The sequence below is a fragment of the Pholcus phalangioides genome, unplaced genomic scaffold (genome assembly GCF_987345545.1).
Source record: "Pholcus phalangioides strain wild (caught in Gottingen) unplaced genomic scaffold, Ppha-v1.0 ptg000015l_1, whole genome shotgun sequence".
Taxonomy (NCBI): domain Eukaryota; kingdom Metazoa; phylum Arthropoda; class Arachnida; order Araneae; family Pholcidae; genus Pholcus; species Pholcus phalangioides.
The window spans coordinates 109,243,950-109,258,471 of NW_028301608.1; the positions used below are offsets into that span (position 1 = coordinate 109,243,950).

General features: G+C 40.9%; 43 non-coding genes across 43 annotated transcripts; all 43 read right to left on the reverse strand.

Annotated features, from left to right (window-relative positions):
• Positions 1-443: 443 nt before the first annotated feature.
• TRNAL-CAA (transfer RNA leucine (anticodon CAA)) lies at positions 444-558 on the reverse strand. The gene is made up of 2 exons: positions 521-558; positions 444-489 (listed from the first exon to the last, which is right to left on the reverse strand). It is a non-coding gene; the product is annotated as a tRNA-Leu (tRNA).
• Positions 559-647: 89 nt separating this feature from the next.
• TRNAL-CAA (transfer RNA leucine (anticodon CAA)) lies at positions 648-762 on the reverse strand. Its single transcript has 2 exons — positions 725-762; positions 648-693 (listed from the first exon to the last, which is right to left on the reverse strand). It is a non-coding gene; the product is annotated as a tRNA-Leu (tRNA).
• Positions 763-850: 88 nt separating this feature from the next.
• On the reverse strand, positions 851-965 carry TRNAL-CAA (transfer RNA leucine (anticodon CAA)). Its single transcript has 2 exons — positions 928-965; positions 851-896 (listed from the first exon to the last, which is right to left on the reverse strand). It is a non-coding gene; the product is annotated as a tRNA-Leu (tRNA).
• Positions 966-1,666: 701 nt separating this feature from the next.
• Positions 1,667-1,781, reverse strand: TRNAL-CAA (transfer RNA leucine (anticodon CAA)). The gene is made up of 2 exons: positions 1,744-1,781; positions 1,667-1,712 (listed from the first exon to the last, which is right to left on the reverse strand). It is a non-coding gene; the product is annotated as a tRNA-Leu (tRNA).
• Positions 1,782-1,870: 89 nt separating this feature from the next.
• TRNAL-CAA (transfer RNA leucine (anticodon CAA)) lies at positions 1,871-1,985 on the reverse strand. Its single transcript has 2 exons — positions 1,948-1,985; positions 1,871-1,916 (listed from the first exon to the last, which is right to left on the reverse strand). It is a non-coding gene; the product is annotated as a tRNA-Leu (tRNA).
• Positions 1,986-2,074: 89 nt separating this feature from the next.
• On the reverse strand, positions 2,075-2,189 carry TRNAL-CAA (transfer RNA leucine (anticodon CAA)). The gene is made up of 2 exons: positions 2,152-2,189; positions 2,075-2,120 (listed from the first exon to the last, which is right to left on the reverse strand). It is a non-coding gene; the product is annotated as a tRNA-Leu (tRNA).
• Positions 2,190-2,278: 89 nt separating this feature from the next.
• Positions 2,279-2,393, reverse strand: TRNAL-CAA (transfer RNA leucine (anticodon CAA)). The gene is made up of 2 exons: positions 2,356-2,393; positions 2,279-2,324 (listed from the first exon to the last, which is right to left on the reverse strand). It is a non-coding gene; the product is annotated as a tRNA-Leu (tRNA).
• An 89-nt stretch (positions 2,394-2,482) lies between these two features.
• Positions 2,483-2,597, reverse strand: TRNAL-CAA (transfer RNA leucine (anticodon CAA)). Its single transcript has 2 exons — positions 2,560-2,597; positions 2,483-2,528 (listed from the first exon to the last, which is right to left on the reverse strand). It is a non-coding gene; the product is annotated as a tRNA-Leu (tRNA).
• An 89-nt stretch (positions 2,598-2,686) lies between these two features.
• TRNAL-CAA (transfer RNA leucine (anticodon CAA)) lies at positions 2,687-2,801 on the reverse strand. Its single transcript has 2 exons — positions 2,764-2,801; positions 2,687-2,732 (listed from the first exon to the last, which is right to left on the reverse strand). It is a non-coding gene; the product is annotated as a tRNA-Leu (tRNA).
• Positions 2,802-2,890: 89 nt separating this feature from the next.
• TRNAL-CAA (transfer RNA leucine (anticodon CAA)) lies at positions 2,891-3,005 on the reverse strand. Its single transcript has 2 exons — positions 2,968-3,005; positions 2,891-2,936 (listed from the first exon to the last, which is right to left on the reverse strand). It is a non-coding gene; the product is annotated as a tRNA-Leu (tRNA).
• A 701-nt stretch (positions 3,006-3,706) lies between these two features.
• Positions 3,707-3,821, reverse strand: TRNAL-CAA (transfer RNA leucine (anticodon CAA)). The gene is made up of 2 exons: positions 3,784-3,821; positions 3,707-3,752 (listed from the first exon to the last, which is right to left on the reverse strand). It is a non-coding gene; the product is annotated as a tRNA-Leu (tRNA).
• An 88-nt stretch (positions 3,822-3,909) lies between these two features.
• On the reverse strand, positions 3,910-4,024 carry TRNAL-CAA (transfer RNA leucine (anticodon CAA)). The gene is made up of 2 exons: positions 3,987-4,024; positions 3,910-3,955 (listed from the first exon to the last, which is right to left on the reverse strand). It is a non-coding gene; the product is annotated as a tRNA-Leu (tRNA).
• An 89-nt stretch (positions 4,025-4,113) lies between these two features.
• On the reverse strand, positions 4,114-4,228 carry TRNAL-CAA (transfer RNA leucine (anticodon CAA)). The gene is made up of 2 exons: positions 4,191-4,228; positions 4,114-4,159 (listed from the first exon to the last, which is right to left on the reverse strand). It is a non-coding gene; the product is annotated as a tRNA-Leu (tRNA).
• Positions 4,229-4,317: 89 nt separating this feature from the next.
• On the reverse strand, positions 4,318-4,432 carry TRNAL-CAA (transfer RNA leucine (anticodon CAA)). Its single transcript has 2 exons — positions 4,395-4,432; positions 4,318-4,363 (listed from the first exon to the last, which is right to left on the reverse strand). It is a non-coding gene; the product is annotated as a tRNA-Leu (tRNA).
• A 292-nt stretch (positions 4,433-4,724) lies between these two features.
• TRNAL-CAA (transfer RNA leucine (anticodon CAA)) lies at positions 4,725-4,839 on the reverse strand. Its single transcript has 2 exons — positions 4,802-4,839; positions 4,725-4,770 (listed from the first exon to the last, which is right to left on the reverse strand). It is a non-coding gene; the product is annotated as a tRNA-Leu (tRNA).
• An 89-nt stretch (positions 4,840-4,928) lies between these two features.
• On the reverse strand, positions 4,929-5,043 carry TRNAL-CAA (transfer RNA leucine (anticodon CAA)). The gene is made up of 2 exons: positions 5,006-5,043; positions 4,929-4,974 (listed from the first exon to the last, which is right to left on the reverse strand). It is a non-coding gene; the product is annotated as a tRNA-Leu (tRNA).
• An 899-nt stretch (positions 5,044-5,942) lies between these two features.
• On the reverse strand, positions 5,943-6,057 carry TRNAL-CAA (transfer RNA leucine (anticodon CAA)). The gene is made up of 2 exons: positions 6,020-6,057; positions 5,943-5,988 (listed from the first exon to the last, which is right to left on the reverse strand). It is a non-coding gene; the product is annotated as a tRNA-Leu (tRNA).
• An 89-nt stretch (positions 6,058-6,146) lies between these two features.
• On the reverse strand, positions 6,147-6,261 carry TRNAL-CAA (transfer RNA leucine (anticodon CAA)). The gene is made up of 2 exons: positions 6,224-6,261; positions 6,147-6,192 (listed from the first exon to the last, which is right to left on the reverse strand). It is a non-coding gene; the product is annotated as a tRNA-Leu (tRNA).
• An 87-nt stretch (positions 6,262-6,348) lies between these two features.
• Positions 6,349-6,464, reverse strand: TRNAL-CAA (transfer RNA leucine (anticodon CAA)). The gene is made up of 2 exons: positions 6,427-6,464; positions 6,349-6,395 (listed from the first exon to the last, which is right to left on the reverse strand). It is a non-coding gene; the product is annotated as a tRNA-Leu (tRNA).
• An 89-nt stretch (positions 6,465-6,553) lies between these two features.
• Positions 6,554-6,668, reverse strand: TRNAL-CAA (transfer RNA leucine (anticodon CAA)). Its single transcript has 2 exons — positions 6,631-6,668; positions 6,554-6,599 (listed from the first exon to the last, which is right to left on the reverse strand). It is a non-coding gene; the product is annotated as a tRNA-Leu (tRNA).
• Positions 6,669-6,757: 89 nt separating this feature from the next.
• On the reverse strand, positions 6,758-6,872 carry TRNAL-CAA (transfer RNA leucine (anticodon CAA)). The gene is made up of 2 exons: positions 6,835-6,872; positions 6,758-6,803 (listed from the first exon to the last, which is right to left on the reverse strand). It is a non-coding gene; the product is annotated as a tRNA-Leu (tRNA).
• Positions 6,873-7,777: 905 nt separating this feature from the next.
• Positions 7,778-7,892, reverse strand: TRNAL-CAA (transfer RNA leucine (anticodon CAA)). The gene is made up of 2 exons: positions 7,855-7,892; positions 7,778-7,823 (listed from the first exon to the last, which is right to left on the reverse strand). It is a non-coding gene; the product is annotated as a tRNA-Leu (tRNA).
• An 89-nt stretch (positions 7,893-7,981) lies between these two features.
• On the reverse strand, positions 7,982-8,096 carry TRNAL-CAA (transfer RNA leucine (anticodon CAA)). Its single transcript has 2 exons — positions 8,059-8,096; positions 7,982-8,027 (listed from the first exon to the last, which is right to left on the reverse strand). It is a non-coding gene; the product is annotated as a tRNA-Leu (tRNA).
• Positions 8,097-8,184: 88 nt separating this feature from the next.
• Positions 8,185-8,299, reverse strand: TRNAL-CAA (transfer RNA leucine (anticodon CAA)). The gene is made up of 2 exons: positions 8,262-8,299; positions 8,185-8,230 (listed from the first exon to the last, which is right to left on the reverse strand). It is a non-coding gene; the product is annotated as a tRNA-Leu (tRNA).
• Positions 8,300-8,388: 89 nt separating this feature from the next.
• TRNAL-CAA (transfer RNA leucine (anticodon CAA)) lies at positions 8,389-8,503 on the reverse strand. The gene is made up of 2 exons: positions 8,466-8,503; positions 8,389-8,434 (listed from the first exon to the last, which is right to left on the reverse strand). It is a non-coding gene; the product is annotated as a tRNA-Leu (tRNA).
• An 88-nt stretch (positions 8,504-8,591) lies between these two features.
• TRNAL-CAA (transfer RNA leucine (anticodon CAA)) lies at positions 8,592-8,706 on the reverse strand. The gene is made up of 2 exons: positions 8,669-8,706; positions 8,592-8,637 (listed from the first exon to the last, which is right to left on the reverse strand). It is a non-coding gene; the product is annotated as a tRNA-Leu (tRNA).
• Positions 8,707-8,793: 87 nt separating this feature from the next.
• Positions 8,794-8,909, reverse strand: TRNAL-CAA (transfer RNA leucine (anticodon CAA)). Its single transcript has 2 exons — positions 8,872-8,909; positions 8,794-8,840 (listed from the first exon to the last, which is right to left on the reverse strand). It is a non-coding gene; the product is annotated as a tRNA-Leu (tRNA).
• An 89-nt stretch (positions 8,910-8,998) lies between these two features.
• TRNAL-CAA (transfer RNA leucine (anticodon CAA)) lies at positions 8,999-9,113 on the reverse strand. Its single transcript has 2 exons — positions 9,076-9,113; positions 8,999-9,044 (listed from the first exon to the last, which is right to left on the reverse strand). It is a non-coding gene; the product is annotated as a tRNA-Leu (tRNA).
• Positions 9,114-9,202: 89 nt separating this feature from the next.
• On the reverse strand, positions 9,203-9,317 carry TRNAL-CAA (transfer RNA leucine (anticodon CAA)). Its single transcript has 2 exons — positions 9,280-9,317; positions 9,203-9,248 (listed from the first exon to the last, which is right to left on the reverse strand). It is a non-coding gene; the product is annotated as a tRNA-Leu (tRNA).
• Positions 9,318-10,222: 905 nt separating this feature from the next.
• Positions 10,223-10,337, reverse strand: TRNAL-CAA (transfer RNA leucine (anticodon CAA)). The gene is made up of 2 exons: positions 10,300-10,337; positions 10,223-10,268 (listed from the first exon to the last, which is right to left on the reverse strand). It is a non-coding gene; the product is annotated as a tRNA-Leu (tRNA).
• Positions 10,338-10,629: 292 nt separating this feature from the next.
• Positions 10,630-10,744, reverse strand: TRNAL-CAA (transfer RNA leucine (anticodon CAA)). Its single transcript has 2 exons — positions 10,707-10,744; positions 10,630-10,675 (listed from the first exon to the last, which is right to left on the reverse strand). It is a non-coding gene; the product is annotated as a tRNA-Leu (tRNA).
• Positions 10,745-10,833: 89 nt separating this feature from the next.
• On the reverse strand, positions 10,834-10,948 carry TRNAL-CAA (transfer RNA leucine (anticodon CAA)). Its single transcript has 2 exons — positions 10,911-10,948; positions 10,834-10,879 (listed from the first exon to the last, which is right to left on the reverse strand). It is a non-coding gene; the product is annotated as a tRNA-Leu (tRNA).
• An 88-nt stretch (positions 10,949-11,036) lies between these two features.
• TRNAL-CAA (transfer RNA leucine (anticodon CAA)) lies at positions 11,037-11,151 on the reverse strand. Its single transcript has 2 exons — positions 11,114-11,151; positions 11,037-11,082 (listed from the first exon to the last, which is right to left on the reverse strand). It is a non-coding gene; the product is annotated as a tRNA-Leu (tRNA).
• An 89-nt stretch (positions 11,152-11,240) lies between these two features.
• TRNAL-CAA (transfer RNA leucine (anticodon CAA)) lies at positions 11,241-11,355 on the reverse strand. Its single transcript has 2 exons — positions 11,318-11,355; positions 11,241-11,286 (listed from the first exon to the last, which is right to left on the reverse strand). It is a non-coding gene; the product is annotated as a tRNA-Leu (tRNA).
• Positions 11,356-11,444: 89 nt separating this feature from the next.
• TRNAL-CAA (transfer RNA leucine (anticodon CAA)) lies at positions 11,445-11,559 on the reverse strand. Its single transcript has 2 exons — positions 11,522-11,559; positions 11,445-11,490 (listed from the first exon to the last, which is right to left on the reverse strand). It is a non-coding gene; the product is annotated as a tRNA-Leu (tRNA).
• A 292-nt stretch (positions 11,560-11,851) lies between these two features.
• TRNAL-CAA (transfer RNA leucine (anticodon CAA)) lies at positions 11,852-11,966 on the reverse strand. The gene is made up of 2 exons: positions 11,929-11,966; positions 11,852-11,897 (listed from the first exon to the last, which is right to left on the reverse strand). It is a non-coding gene; the product is annotated as a tRNA-Leu (tRNA).
• Positions 11,967-12,055: 89 nt separating this feature from the next.
• TRNAL-CAA (transfer RNA leucine (anticodon CAA)) lies at positions 12,056-12,170 on the reverse strand. Its single transcript has 2 exons — positions 12,133-12,170; positions 12,056-12,101 (listed from the first exon to the last, which is right to left on the reverse strand). It is a non-coding gene; the product is annotated as a tRNA-Leu (tRNA).
• Positions 12,171-13,069: 899 nt separating this feature from the next.
• Positions 13,070-13,184, reverse strand: TRNAL-CAA (transfer RNA leucine (anticodon CAA)). Its single transcript has 2 exons — positions 13,147-13,184; positions 13,070-13,115 (listed from the first exon to the last, which is right to left on the reverse strand). It is a non-coding gene; the product is annotated as a tRNA-Leu (tRNA).
• Positions 13,185-13,273: 89 nt separating this feature from the next.
• Positions 13,274-13,388, reverse strand: TRNAL-CAA (transfer RNA leucine (anticodon CAA)). Its single transcript has 2 exons — positions 13,351-13,388; positions 13,274-13,319 (listed from the first exon to the last, which is right to left on the reverse strand). It is a non-coding gene; the product is annotated as a tRNA-Leu (tRNA).
• Positions 13,389-13,475: 87 nt separating this feature from the next.
• Positions 13,476-13,591, reverse strand: TRNAL-CAA (transfer RNA leucine (anticodon CAA)). Its single transcript has 2 exons — positions 13,554-13,591; positions 13,476-13,522 (listed from the first exon to the last, which is right to left on the reverse strand). It is a non-coding gene; the product is annotated as a tRNA-Leu (tRNA).
• An 89-nt stretch (positions 13,592-13,680) lies between these two features.
• Positions 13,681-13,795, reverse strand: TRNAL-CAA (transfer RNA leucine (anticodon CAA)). The gene is made up of 2 exons: positions 13,758-13,795; positions 13,681-13,726 (listed from the first exon to the last, which is right to left on the reverse strand). It is a non-coding gene; the product is annotated as a tRNA-Leu (tRNA).
• A 293-nt stretch (positions 13,796-14,088) lies between these two features.
• Positions 14,089-14,203, reverse strand: TRNAL-CAA (transfer RNA leucine (anticodon CAA)). Its single transcript has 2 exons — positions 14,166-14,203; positions 14,089-14,134 (listed from the first exon to the last, which is right to left on the reverse strand). It is a non-coding gene; the product is annotated as a tRNA-Leu (tRNA).
• An 89-nt stretch (positions 14,204-14,292) lies between these two features.
• TRNAL-CAA (transfer RNA leucine (anticodon CAA)) lies at positions 14,293-14,407 on the reverse strand. Its single transcript has 2 exons — positions 14,370-14,407; positions 14,293-14,338 (listed from the first exon to the last, which is right to left on the reverse strand). It is a non-coding gene; the product is annotated as a tRNA-Leu (tRNA).
• Positions 14,408-14,522: the final 115 nt, after the last annotated feature.

A 14,522-nucleotide genomic window follows, 5' to 3' on the forward strand; every position in this document is an offset into this window, starting at 1 on the left:
TAAAACACGATCCAAATTTCATATTAAAATCAACATGTCAGAAGTGGGATTAGAAACCTCGCCTACAATTGTAGACCAGAACACTCGCACCTTGTTAAGGCGAAGATGTATTCTTGAGTCTGGCGCCTTAGACCGCTCGGCCATCATGACGTTTAACCAAGTCTTACGCTTACTTCAAATTTGAGAGATATTGCTTATTTTACATAAAACACGATCCAAATTTCATATTAAAAACAACGTGTCAGAAGTGGGATTCGAACCCACGCCTACAATTGCAGACCAGAACACTCGCATCTTCTTAAGGCGAAGATATATTCTTGAGTCTGGCGACTTAGACCGCTCGGCCATCCTTACGTTTAACCAAGTCTTACGCTTACTTCAAATTTGAGAGATATTGCTTATTTTACATAAAACACGATCCAAATTTCATATTAAAAACAACATGTCAGAAGTGGGATTCGAACCCACGCCTACAATTGTAGACCAGAACACTCGCACCTTCTTAAGGCGAAGATATATTCTTGAGTCTGGCGCCTTAGACTGCTCGGCCATCCTGATGTTTAACCAAGTCTTACGATTACTTCAAATTTGAGAGATATTGCTTATTTTACATAAAACACGATCAAAATTTCATATCAGAAACAACGTGTCAGAAGTCGGATTCGAACCAACGCCTACAATTATAGACCAGAACACTCGCACCTTCTTAAGGCGAAGATATATTCTTGAGTCTGGCGCCTTAGACCGCTCGGCCATACTGGCGTTTAACCAAGTCTTACGCTTACTTCAAATTTGAGAGATATTGCTTATTTTACATAAAACACGATCCAAATTTCATATTAAAACAACGTGTCAGAAGTGGGATTCGAACCCACGCCTACAATTGTGGACCAGAACGCTCGCACCTTCTTAAGGCGAAGATATGTTCTTGAGTCTCGCGCCTTAGACCGCTCGGCCATCCTGACGTCTAACCAAGTCTTACGCTTACTTCAAATTTGAGAGATATTGCTTATTTTACATAAAACACGATCCAAATTTCATATTAAAATCAACATGTCAGAAGTGGGATTAGAAACCTCGCCTACAATTGTAGACCAGAACACTCGCACCTTGTTAAGGCGAAGATATATTCTTGAGTCTGGCGCCTTAGACCGCTCGGCCATCATGACGTTTAACCAAGTCTTACGCTTACTTCAAATTTGAGAGATATTGCTTATTTTACATAAAACACGATCCAAATTTCATATTAAAAACAACGTGTCAGAAGTGGGATTCGAACCCACGCCTACAATTGCAGACCAGAACACTCGCATCTTCTTAAGGCGAAGATATATTCTTGAGTCTGGCGACTTAGACCGCTCGGCCATCCTTACGTTTAACCGAGTCTTACGCTTACTTCAAATTTGAGAGATATTGCTTATTTTACATAAAACACGATCCAAATTTCATATTAAAATCAACATGTCAGAAGTGGGATTAGAAACCTCGCCTACAATTGTAGACCAGAACACTCGCACCTTGTTAAGGCGAAGATATATTCTTGAGTCTGGCGCCTTAGACCGCTCGGCCATCATGACGTTTAACCAAGTCTTACGCTTACTTCAAATTTGAGAGATATTGCTTATTTTACATAAAACACGATCAAAATTTCATATTAGAAACATTGTGTCAGAAGTGGGATTCGAACCCACGCCTACAATTGTAGACCAGAACACTCGCACCTTCTTAAGGCGAAGATATATTCTTGAGTCTGGCGCCTTAGACTGCTCGGCCATCCTGACGTTTAACCAAGTCTTACGATTACTTCAAATTTGAGAGATATTGCTTATTTTACATAAAACACGATCCAAATTTCATATTAAAAACAACGTGTCAGAAGTGGGATTCGAACCCACGAATACAATTGTAGACCAGATCACTCGCACCTTCTTAAGGCGAAGATATGTTCTTGAGTCTGGCGCCTTAGACCGCTCGGCCATCCTGACGTCTAACCAAGTCTTACGCTTACTTCAAATTTGAGAGATATTGCTTATTTTACATAAAACACTGTCCAAATTTCATATTAAAAACAACATGTCAGAAGTGGGATTCGAACCCACGCCTACAATTGTAGACCAGAACACTCGCACCTTCTTAAGACGAAGACATATTCTTGAGTCTGGCGCCTAAGACCGCTCGGCCATCCTGACGTTTAATCAAGTCTTACGCTTACTTCAAATTTGAGAGATATTGCTTATTTTACATAAAACACTGTCCAAATTTCATATTAAAAACAACATGTCAGAAGTGGGATTCGAACCCACGCCTACAATTGTAGACCAGAACACTCGCACCTTCTTAAGGCGAAGATATATTCTTGAGTCTGGCGCCTTAGACTGCTCGGCCATCCTGACGTTTAACCAAGTCTTACGATTACTTCAAATTTGAGAGATATTGCTTATTTTACATAAAACACGATCCAAATTTCATATTAAAAACAACGTGTCAGAAGTGGGATTCGAACCCACGAATACAATTGTAGACCAGATCACTCGCACCTTCTTAAGGCGAAGATATGTTCTTGAGTCTGGCGCCTTAGACCGCTCGGCCATCCTGACGTCTAACCAAGTCTTACGCTTACTTCAAATTTGAGAGATATTGCTTATTTTACATAAAACACTGTCCAAATTTCATATTAAAAACAACATGTCAGAAGTGGGATTCGAACCCACGCCTACAATTGTAGACCAGAACACTCGCACCTTCTTAAGACGAAGACATATTCTTGAGTCTGGCGCCTAAGACCGCTCGGCCATCCTGACGTTTAATCAAGTCTTACGCTTACTTCAAATTTGAGAGATATTGCTTATTTTACATAAAACACTGTCCAAATTTCATATTAAAAACAACATGTCAGAAGTGGGATTCGAACCCACGCCTACAATTGTAGACCAGAACACTCGCACCTTCTTAAGGCGAAGATATATTCTTGAGTCTGGCGCCTTAGACTGCTCGGCCATCCTGACGTTTAACCAAGTCTTACGATTACTTCAAATTTGAGAGATATTGCTTATTTTACATAAAACACGATCAAAATTTCATATCAGAAACAACGTGTCAGAAGTGGGATTCGAACCAACGCCTACAATTATAGACCAGAACACTCGCACCTTCTTAAGGCGAAGATATATTCTTGAGTCGGGCGCCTTAGACCGCTCGGCCATCCTGACGTCTAACCAAGTCTTACGCTTACTTCAAATTTGAGAGATATTGCTTATTTTACATAAAACACGATCCAAATTTCATATTAAAATCAACATGTCAGAAGTGGGATTAGAAACCTCGCCTACAATTGTAGACCAGAACACTCGCACCTTGTTAAGGCGAAGATATATTCTTGAGTCTGGCGCCTTTGACCGCTCGGCCATCCTTACGTTTAACCAAGTCTTACGCTTACTTCAAATTTGAGAGATATTGCTTATTTTACATAAAACACGATCCAAATTTCATATTAAAAACAACGTGTCAGAAGTGGGATTCGAACCCACGCCTACAATTGCAGACCAGAACACTCGCATCTTCTTAAGGCGAAGATATATTCATGAGTCTGGCGACTTAGACCGCTCGGCCATCCTGACGTTTAACCAAGTCTTACGCTTACTTCAAATTTGAGAGATATTGCTTATTTTACATAAAACACTGTCCAAATTTCATATTAAAAACAACATGCCAGAAGTGGGATTCGAACCCACGCCTACAATTGTAGACCAGAACGCTCGCACCTTCTTAAGGCGAAGATATGTTCTTGAGTCTGGCGCCATAGACCGCTCGGCCATCCTGACGTCTAACGAAGTCTTACGCTGACTTCAAATTTGAGAGATATTGCTTATTTTACATAAAACACTGTCCAAATTTCATATTAAAACAACATGTCAGAAGTGGGATTCGAACCCACGCCTACAATTGTAGACCAGAACACTCGCACCTTCTTAAGGCGAAGATAGATTCTTGAGTCTGGCGCCTTAGACCGCTCGGCGATCCTTACGTTTAACCAAGTCTTACGCTTACTTCAAATTTGAGAGATATTGCTTATTTTACATAAAACACGATCCAAATTTCATATTAAAAACAACGTGTCAGAAGTGGGATTCGAACCCACGCCTACAATTGTAGACCAGAACACTCGCACCTTCTTAAGGCGAAGATATATTCTTGAGTCTGGCGCCTTAGACCGCTCGGCCATCCTGACGTCTAACCAAGTCTTACGCTTACTTCAAATTTGAGAGATATTGCTTATTTTACATAAAACACTGTCCAAATTTCATATTAAAAACAACATGTCAGAAGTGGGATTCGAACCCATGCCTACAATTGTGGACCAGAACACTCGCACCTTCTTAAGGCGAAGATATATTCTTGAGTCTGGCGCCTTAGACCGCTCGGCCATCCTGGCGTTTAACCAAGTCTTACGCTTACTTCAAATTTGAGAGATATTGCTTATTTTACATAAAACACGATCCAAATTTCATATTAAAAACAACGTGCAGAAGTGGGATTCGAAGCCACGCCTAAAATTGTAGACCAGAACGCTCGCACCTTCTTAAGGCGAAGATGTGTTCTTGAGACTGGCGCCTTAGACCGCTCGGCCATCCTGACGTCTAACCAAGTCTTACGCTTACTTCAAATTTGAGAGATATTGCTTATTTTACATAAAACACTGTCCAAATTTCATATTAAAAACAACATGTCAGAAGTGGGATTCGAACCCACGCCTACAATTGTAGACCAGAACACTCGCACCTTCTTAAGGCGAAGATATATTCTTGAGTCTGGCGCCTTAGACTGCTCGGCCATCCTGATGTTTAACCAAGTCTTACGATTACTTCAAATTTGAGAGATATTGCTTATTTTACATAAAACACGATCAAAATTTCATATCAGAAACAACGTGTCAGAAGTGGGATTCGAACCAACGCCTACAATTATAGACCAGAACACTCGCACCTTCTTAAGGCGAAGATATATTCTTGAGTCTGGCGCCTTAGACCGCTCGGCCATCCTGACGTCTAACCAAGTCTTACGCTTACTTCAAATTTGAGAGATATTGCTTATTTTACATAAAACACGATCCAAATTTCATATTAAAAACAACGTGCAGAAGGGAGATTCGAACCCACGCCTACAATTGTAGACCAGAACGCTCGCACCTTCTTAAGGCGAAGATATGTTCTTGAGTCTGGCGCCTTAGACCGCTCGGCCATCCTGACGTCTAACCAAGTCTTACGCTTACTTCAAATTTGAGAGATATTGCTTATTTTACATAAAACTGTCCAAATTTCATATTAAAAACAACATGTCAGAAGTGGGATTAGAAACCTCGCCTACAATTGTAGACCAGAACACTCGCACCTTGTTAAGGCGAAGATATATTCTTGAGTCTGGCGCCTTAGACCGCTCGGCCATCATGACGTTTAACCAAGTCTTACGCTTACTTCAAATTTGAGAGATATTGCTTATTTTACATAAAACACGATCCAAATTTCATATTAAAAACGTGTCAGAAGTGGGATTCGAACCCACGCCTACAATTGCAGACCAGAACACTCGCATCTTCTTAAGGCGAAGATATATTCTTGAGTCTGGCGACTTAGACCGCTCGGCCATCCTTACGTTCAACCAAGTCTTACGCTTACTTCAAATTTGAGAGATATTGCTTATTTTACATAAAACACGATCCAAATTTCATATTAAAAACAACGTGTTAGAAGTGGGATTCGAACCCACGAATACAATTGTAGACCAGATCACTCGCACCTTTTTAAGGCGAAGATATATTCTTGAGTCAGGCGCCTTAGACCGCTCGGCCATCCTGACGTTTAACCAAGTCTTACGCTTACTTCAAATTTGAGAGATATTGCTTATTTTACATAAAACACGATCAAAATTTCATATTAGAAACATTGTGTCAGAAGTGGGATTCGAACCCACGCCTACAATTGTAGACCAGAACACTCGCACCTTCTTAAGGCGAAGATATATTCTTGAGTCTGGCGCCTTAGACCGCTCGGCCATCCTGACGTCTAACCAAGTCTTACGCTTACTTCAAATTTGAGAGATATTGCTTATTTTACATAAAACACTGTCCAAATTTCATATTAAAAACAACATGTCAGAAGTGGGATTCGAACCCACGCCTACAATTGTGGACCAGAACACTCGCACCTTCTTAAGGCGAAGATATATTCTTGAGTCTGGCGCCTTGGACCGCTCGGCCATCCTGGCGTTTAAACAAGTCTTACGCTTACTTCAAATTTGAGAGATATTGCTTATTTTACATAAAACACGATCCAAATTTCATATTAAAAACAACGTGCAGAAGTGGGATTCGAACCCACGCCTACAATTGTAGACCAGAACGCTCGCACCTTCTTAAGGCGAAGATATGTTCTTGAGTCTGGCGCCTTAGACCGCTCGGCCATCCTGACGTCTAACCAAGTCTTACGCTTACTTCAAATTTGAGAGATATTGCTTATTTTACATAAAACACTGTCCAAATTTCATATTAAAAACAACATGTCAGAAGTGGGATTCGAACCCACGCCTACAATTGTAGACCAGAACACTCGCACCTTCTTAAGGCGAAGACATATTCTTGAGTCTGGCGCCTAAGACCGCTCGGCCATCCTGACGTTTAACCAAGTCTTACGCTTACTTCAAATTTGAGAGATATTGCTTATTTTACATAAAACACTGTCCAAATTTCATATTAAAAACAACATGTCAGAAGTGGGATTCGAACCCACGCCTACAATTGTAGACCAGAACACTCGCACCTTCTTAAGGCGAAGATATATTCTTGAGTCTGGCGCCTTAGACTGCTCGGCCATCCTGACGTTTAACCAAGTCTTACGATTACTTCAAATTTGAGAGATATTGCTTATTTTACATAAAACACGATCAAAATTTCATATCAGAAACAACGTGTCAGAAGTGGGATTCGAACCAACGCCTACAATTATAGACCAGAACACTCGCACCTTCTTAAGGAGAAGATATATTCTTGAGTCGGGCGCCTTAGACCGCTCGGCCATCCTGACGTCAAACCAAGTCTTACGCTTACTTCAAATTTGAGAGATATTGCTTATTTTACATAAAACACGATCCAAATTTCATATTAAAATCAACATGTCAGAAGTGGGATTAGAAACCTCGCCTACAATTGTAGACCAGAACACTCGCACCTTGTTAAGGCGAAGATATATTCTTGAGTCTGGCGCCTTTGACCGCTCGGCCATCCTTACGTTTAACCAAGTCTTACGCTTACTTCAAATTTGAGAGATATTGCTTATTTTACATAAAACACGATCCAAATTTCATATTAAAAACAACGTGTCAGAAGTGGGATTCGAACCCACGCCTACAATTGCAGACCAGAACACTCGCATCTTCTTAAGGCGAAGATATATTCATGAGTCTGGCGACTTAGACCGCTCGGCCATCCTGACGTTTAACCAAGTCTTACGCTTACTTCAAATTTGAGAGATATTGCTTATTTTACATAAAACACGATCCAAATTTCATATTAAAAACAACGTGTCAGAAGTGGGATTCCAACCCACGCCTACAATTGCTGACCAGAACATTCGCATCTTCTTAAGGCGAAGATTTATTCTTGAGTCTGACGCCTTAGACCGCTCGGCCATCCTGACGTTTAACCAAGTCTTACGCTTACTTCAAATTTGAGAGATATTGCTTATTTTACATAAAACACTGTCCAAATTTCATATTAAAAACAACATGTCAGAAGTGGGATTCGAACCCACGCCTACAATTGTAGACCAGAACGCTCGCACCTTCTTAAGGCGAAGATATGTTCTTGAGTCTGGCGCCTTAGACCGCTCGGCCATCCTGACGTCTAACGAAGTCTTACGCTGACTTCAAATTTGAGAGATATTGCTTATTTTACATAAAACACTGTGCAAATTTCATATTAAAAACAACATGTCAGAAGTGGGATTCGATCCCACGCCTACAATTGTAGACCAGAACACTCGCACCTTCTTAAGGCGAAGATAGATTCTTGAGTCTGGCGCCTTAGACCGCTCGGCCATCCTTACGTTTAACCAAGTCTTACGCTTACTTCAAATTTGAGAGATATTGCTTATTTTACATAAACACGATCCAAATTTCATATTAAAAACAACGTGTCAGAAGTGGGATTCGAACCCACGCCTACAATTGTAGACCAGAACGCTCGCGCCTTCTTAAGGCGAAGATATGTTCTTGAGTCTGGCGCCTTAGACCGCTCGGCCATCCTGACGTCTAACCAAGTCTTACGCTTACTTCAAATTTGAGAGATATTGCTTATTTTACATAAAACACTGTCCAAATTTCATATTAAAAACAACATGTCAGAAGTGGGATTCGAACCCACGCCTACAATTGTAGACCAGAACGCTCGCACCTTCTTAAGGCGAAGATATGTTCTTGAGTCTGGCGCCATAGACCGCTCGGCCATCCTGACGTCTAACGAAGTCTTACGCTGACTTCAAATTTGAGAGATATTGCTTATTTTACATAAAACACTGTCCAAATTTCATATTAAAACAACATGTCAGAAGTGGGATTCGAACCCACGCCTACAATTGTAGACCAGAACACTCGCACCTTCTTAAGGCGAAGATAGATTCTTGAGTCTGGCGCCTTAGACCGCTCGGCGATCCTTACGTTTAACCAAGTCTTACGCTTACTTCAAATTTGAGAGATATTGCTTATTTTACATAAAACACGATCCAAATTTCATATTAAAAACAACGTGCAGAAGTGGGATTCGAACCCACGCCTACAATTGTAGACCAGAACGCTCGCACCTTCTTAAGGCGAAGATATGTTCTTGAGTCTGGCGCCTTAGACCGCTCGGCCATCCTGACGTCTAACCAAGTCTTACGCTTACTTCAAATTTGAGAGATATTGCTTATTTTACATAAAACACTGTCCAAATTTCATATTAAAAACAACATGTCAGAAGTGGGATTCGAACCCACGCCTACAATTGTAGACCAGAACACTCGCACCTTCTTAAGGCGAAGACATATTCTTGAGTCTGGCGCCTAAGACCGCTCGGCCATCCTGACGTTTAACCAAGTCTTACGCTTACTTCAAATTTGAGAGATATTGCTTATTTTACATAAAACACTGTCCAAATTTCATATTAAAAACAACATGTCAGAAGTGGGATTCGAACGCACGCCTACAATTGTAGACCAGAACACTCGCACCTTCTTAAGGCGAAGATATATTCTTGAGTCTGGCGCCTTAGACTGCTCGGCCATCCTGACGTTTAACCAAGTCTTACGATTACTTCAAATTTGAGAGATATTGCTTATTTTACATAAAACACGATCAAAATTTCATATCAGAAACAACGTGTCAGAAGTGGGATTCGAACCAACGCCTACAATTATAGACCAGAACACTCGCACCTTCTTAAGGAGAAGATATATTCTTGAGTCGGGCGCCTTAGACCGCTCGGCCATCCTGACGTCAAACCAAGTCTTACGCTTACTTCAAATTTGAGAGATATTGCTTATTTTACATAAAACACGATCCAAATTTCATATTAAAATCAACATGTCAGAAGTGGGATTAGAAACCTCGCCTACAATTGTAGACCAGAACACTCGCACCTTGTTAAGGCGAAGATATATTCTTGAGTCTGGCGCCTTTGACCGCTCGGCCATCCTTACGTTTAACCAAGTCTTACGCTTACTTCAAATTTGAGAGATATTGCTTATTTTACATAAAACACGATCCAAATTTCATATTAAAAACAACGTGTCAGAAGTGGGATTCGAACCCACGCCTACAATTGCAGACCAGAACACTCGCATCTTCTTAAGGCGAAGATATATTCATGAGTCTGGCGACTTAGACCGCTCGGCCATCCTGACGTTTAACCAAGTCTTACGCTTACTTCAAATTTGAGAGATATTGCTTATTTTACATAAAACACGATCCAAATTTCATATTAAAAACAACGTGTCAGAAGTGGGATTCCAACCCACGCCTACAATTGCTGACCAGAACATTCGCATCTTCTTAAGGCGAAGATTTATTCTTGAGTCTGACGCCTTAGACCGCTCGGCCATCCTGACGTTTAACCAAGTCTTACGCTTACTTCAAATTTGAGAGATATTGCTTATTTTACATAAAACACTGTCCAAATTTCATATTAAAAACAACATGTCAGAAGTGGGATTCGAACCCACGCCTACAATTGTAGACCAGAACGCTCGCACCTTCTTAAGGCGAAGATATGTTCTTGAGTCTGGCGCCTTAGACCGCTCGGCCATCCTGACGTCTAACGAAGTCTTACGCTGACTTCAAATTTGAGAGATATTGCTTATTTTACATAAAACACTGTGCAAATTTCATATTAAAAACAACATGTCAGAAGTGGGATTCGATCCCACGCCTACAATTGTAGACCACAACACTCGCACCTTCTTAAGGCGAAGATAGATTCTTGAGTCTGGCGCCTTAGACCGCTCGGCCATCCTTACGTTTAACCAAGTCTTACGCTTACTTCAAATTTGAGAGATATTGCTTATTTTACATAAACACGATCCAAATTTCATATTAAAAACAACGTGTCAGAAGTGGGATTCGAACCCACGCCTACAATTGTAGACCAGAACGCTCGCACCTTCTTAAGGCGAAGATATGTTCTTGAGTCTGGCGCCTTAGACCGCTCGGCCATCCTGACGTCTAACCAAGTCTTACGCTTACTTCAAATTTGAGAGATATTGCTTATTTTACATAAAACACTGTCCAAATTTCATATTAAAAACAACATGTCAGAAGTGGGATTCGAACCCACGCCTACAATTGTAGACCAGAACGCTCGCACCTTCTTAAGGCGAAGATATGTTCTTGAGTCTGGCGCCATAGACCGCTCGGCCATCCTGACGTCTAACGAAGTCTTACGCTGACTTCAAATTTGAGAGATATTGCTTATTTTACATAAAACACTGTCCAAATTTCATATTAAAACAACATGTCAGAAGTGGGATTCGAACCCACGCCTACAATTGTAGACCAGAACACTCGCACCTTCTTAAGGCGAAGATAGATTCTTGAGTCTGGCGCCTTAGACCGCTCGGCGATCCTTACGTTTAACCAAGTCTTACGCTTACTTCAAATTTGAGAGATATTGCTTATTTTACATAAAACACGATCCAAATTTCATATTAAAAACAACGTGTCAGAAGTGGGATTCGAACCCACGCCTACAATTGTAGACCAGAACACTCGCACCTTCTTAAGGCGAAGATATATTCTTGAGTCTGGCGCCTTAGACCGCTCGGCCATCCTGACGTCTAACCAAGTCTTACGCTTACTTCAAATTTGAGAGATATTGCTTATTTTACATAAAACACTGTCCAAATTTCATATTAAAAACAACATGTCAGAAGTGGGATTCGAACCCATGCCTACAATTGTGGACCAGAACACTCGCACCTTCTTAAGGCGAAGATATATTCTTGAGTCTGGCGCCTTAGACCGCTCGGCCATCCTGGCGTTTAACCAAGTCTTACGCTTACTTCAAATTTGAGAGATATTGCTTATTGAACATAAAACACGATCCAAATTTCATATTAAAAACAACGTGCAGAAGTGGGATTCGAAGCCACGCCTAAAATTGTAGACCAGAACGCTCGCACCTTCTTAAGGCGAAGATATGTTCTTGAGACTGGCGCCTTAGACCGCTCGGCCATCCTGACGTCTAACCAAGTCTTACGCTTACTTCAAATTTGAGAGATATTGCTTATTTTACATAAAACACTGTCCAAATTTCATATTAAAAACAACATGTCAGAAGTGGGATTCGAACCCACGCCTACAATTGTAGACCAGAACACTCGCACCTTCTTAAGGCGAAGATATATTCTTGAGTCTGGCGCCTTAGACTGCTCGGCCATCCTGATGTTTAACCAAGTCTTACGATTACTTCAAATTTGAGAGATATTGCTTATTTTACATAAAACACGATCAAAATTTCATATCAGAAACAACGTGTCAGAAGTGGGATTCGAACCAACGCCTACAATTATAGACCAGAACACTCGCACCTTCTTAAGGCGAAGATATATTCTTGAGTCTGGCGCCTTAGACCGCTCGGCCATCCTGACGTCTAACCAAGTCTTACGCTTACTTCAAATTTGAGAGATATTGCTTATTTTACATAAAACACGATCCAAATTTCATATTAAAAACAACGTGCAGAAGGGAGATTCGAACCCACGCCTACAATTGTAGACCAGAACGCTCGCACCTTCTTAAGGCGAAGATATGTTCTTGAGTCTGGCGCCTTAGACCGCTCGGCCATCCTGACGTCTAACCAAGTCTTACGCTTACTTCAAATTTGAGAGATATTGCTTATTTTACATAAAACTGTCCAAATTTCATATTAAAAACAACATGTCAGAAGTGGGATTAGAAACCTCGCTTACAATTGTAGACCAGAACACTCGCACCTTGTTAAGGCGAAGATATATTCTTGAGTCTGGCGCCTTAGACCGCTCGGCCATCATGACGTTTAACCAAGTCTTACGCTTACTTCAAATTTGAGAGATATTGCTTTCTTTACATAAAACACGATCCAAATTTCATATTAAAAACTTGTCAGAAGTGGGATTCGAACCCACGCCTACAATTGCAGACCAGAACACTCGCATCTTCTTAAGGCGAAGATATATTCTTGAGTCTGGCGACTTAGACCGCTCGGCCATCCTTACGTTCAACCAAGTCTTACGCTTACTTCAAATTTGAGAGATATTGCTTATTTTACATAAAACACGATCCAAATTTCATATTAAAAACAACGTGTTAGAAGTGGGATTCGAACCCACGAATACAATTGTAGACCAGATCACTCGCACCTTTTTAAGGCGAAGATATATTCTTGAGTCAGGCGCCTTAGACCGCTCGGCCATCCTGACGTTTAACCAAGTCTTACGCTTACTTCAAATTTGAGAGATATTGCTTATTTTACATAAAACACGATCAAAATTTCATATTAGAAACATTGTGTCAGAAGTGGGATTCGAACCCACGCCTACAATTGTAGACCAGAACACTCGCACCTTCTTAAGGCGAAGATATATTCTTGAGTCTGGCGCCTTAGACCGCTCGGCCATCCTGACGTCTAACCAAGTCTTACGCTTACTTCAAATTTGAGAGATATTGCTTATTTTACATAAAACACTGTCCAAATTTCATATTAAAAACAACATGTCAGAAGTGGGATTCGAACCCACGCCTACAATTGTGGACCAGAACACTCGCACCTTCTTAAGGCGAAGATATATTCTTGAGTCTGGCGCCTTGGACCGCTCGGCCATCCTGGCGTTTAAACAAGTCTTACGCTTACTTCAAATTTGAGAGATATTGCTTATTTTACATAAAACACGATCCAAATTTCATATTAAAAACAACGTGCAGAAGTGGGATTCGAACCCACGCCTACAATTGTAGACCAGAACACTCGCACCTTCTTAAGGCGAAGACATATTCTTGAGTCTGGCGCCTTAGACTGCTCGGCCATCCTGACGTTTAACCAAGTCTTACGATTACTTCAAATTTGAGAGATATTGCTTAGTTTACATAAAACACGATCCAAATTTCATATTAAAAACAACATGTCAGAAGTGGGATTCGAACCCACGCCTACAATTGTAGACCAGAACACTCGCACCTTCTTAAGGCGAAGATATATTCTTGAGTCTGGCGCCTTAGACCGCTCGGCCATCCTGACGTCTAACCAAGTCTTACGCTTACTTCAAATTTGAGAGATATTGCTTATTTTACATAAAACACGATCCAAATTTCATATTAAAATGAACATGTCAGAAGTGGGATTAGAAACCTCGCCTACAATTGTAGACCAGAACACTCGCACCTTGTTGAGGCGAAGATATATTCTTGAGTCTGGCGCATTAGACCGCTCGGCCATCATGACGTTTAACCAAGTCTTACGCTTACTTCAAATTTGAGAGATATTGCTTATTTTACATAAAACACGATCCAAATTTCATATTAAAAACAACGTGTCAGAAGTGGGATTCGAACCCACGCCTACAATTGTGGACCAGAACACTCGCACCTTCTTAAGGCGAAGATATATTCTTGAGTCTGGCGCCTTAGACCGCTCGGCCATCCTGGCGTTTAACCAAGTCTTACGCTTACTTCAAATTTGAGAGATATTGCTTATTTTACATAAAACACGATCCAAATTTCATATTAAAAACAACGTGTCAGAAGTGGGATTCGAACCCACGCCTAAAATTGTGGACCAGAACGCTCGCACCTTCTTAAGGCGAAGATATGTTCTTGAGTCTGGCGCCTTAGACCGCTCGGCCATCCTGACGTCTAACCAAGTCTTACGCTTACTTCAAATTTGAGAGATATTGCTTATTTTACATAAAACACGATCCAAATTTCATATTACAATGAACATGTCAGAAGTGGGATTAGAAACCTCG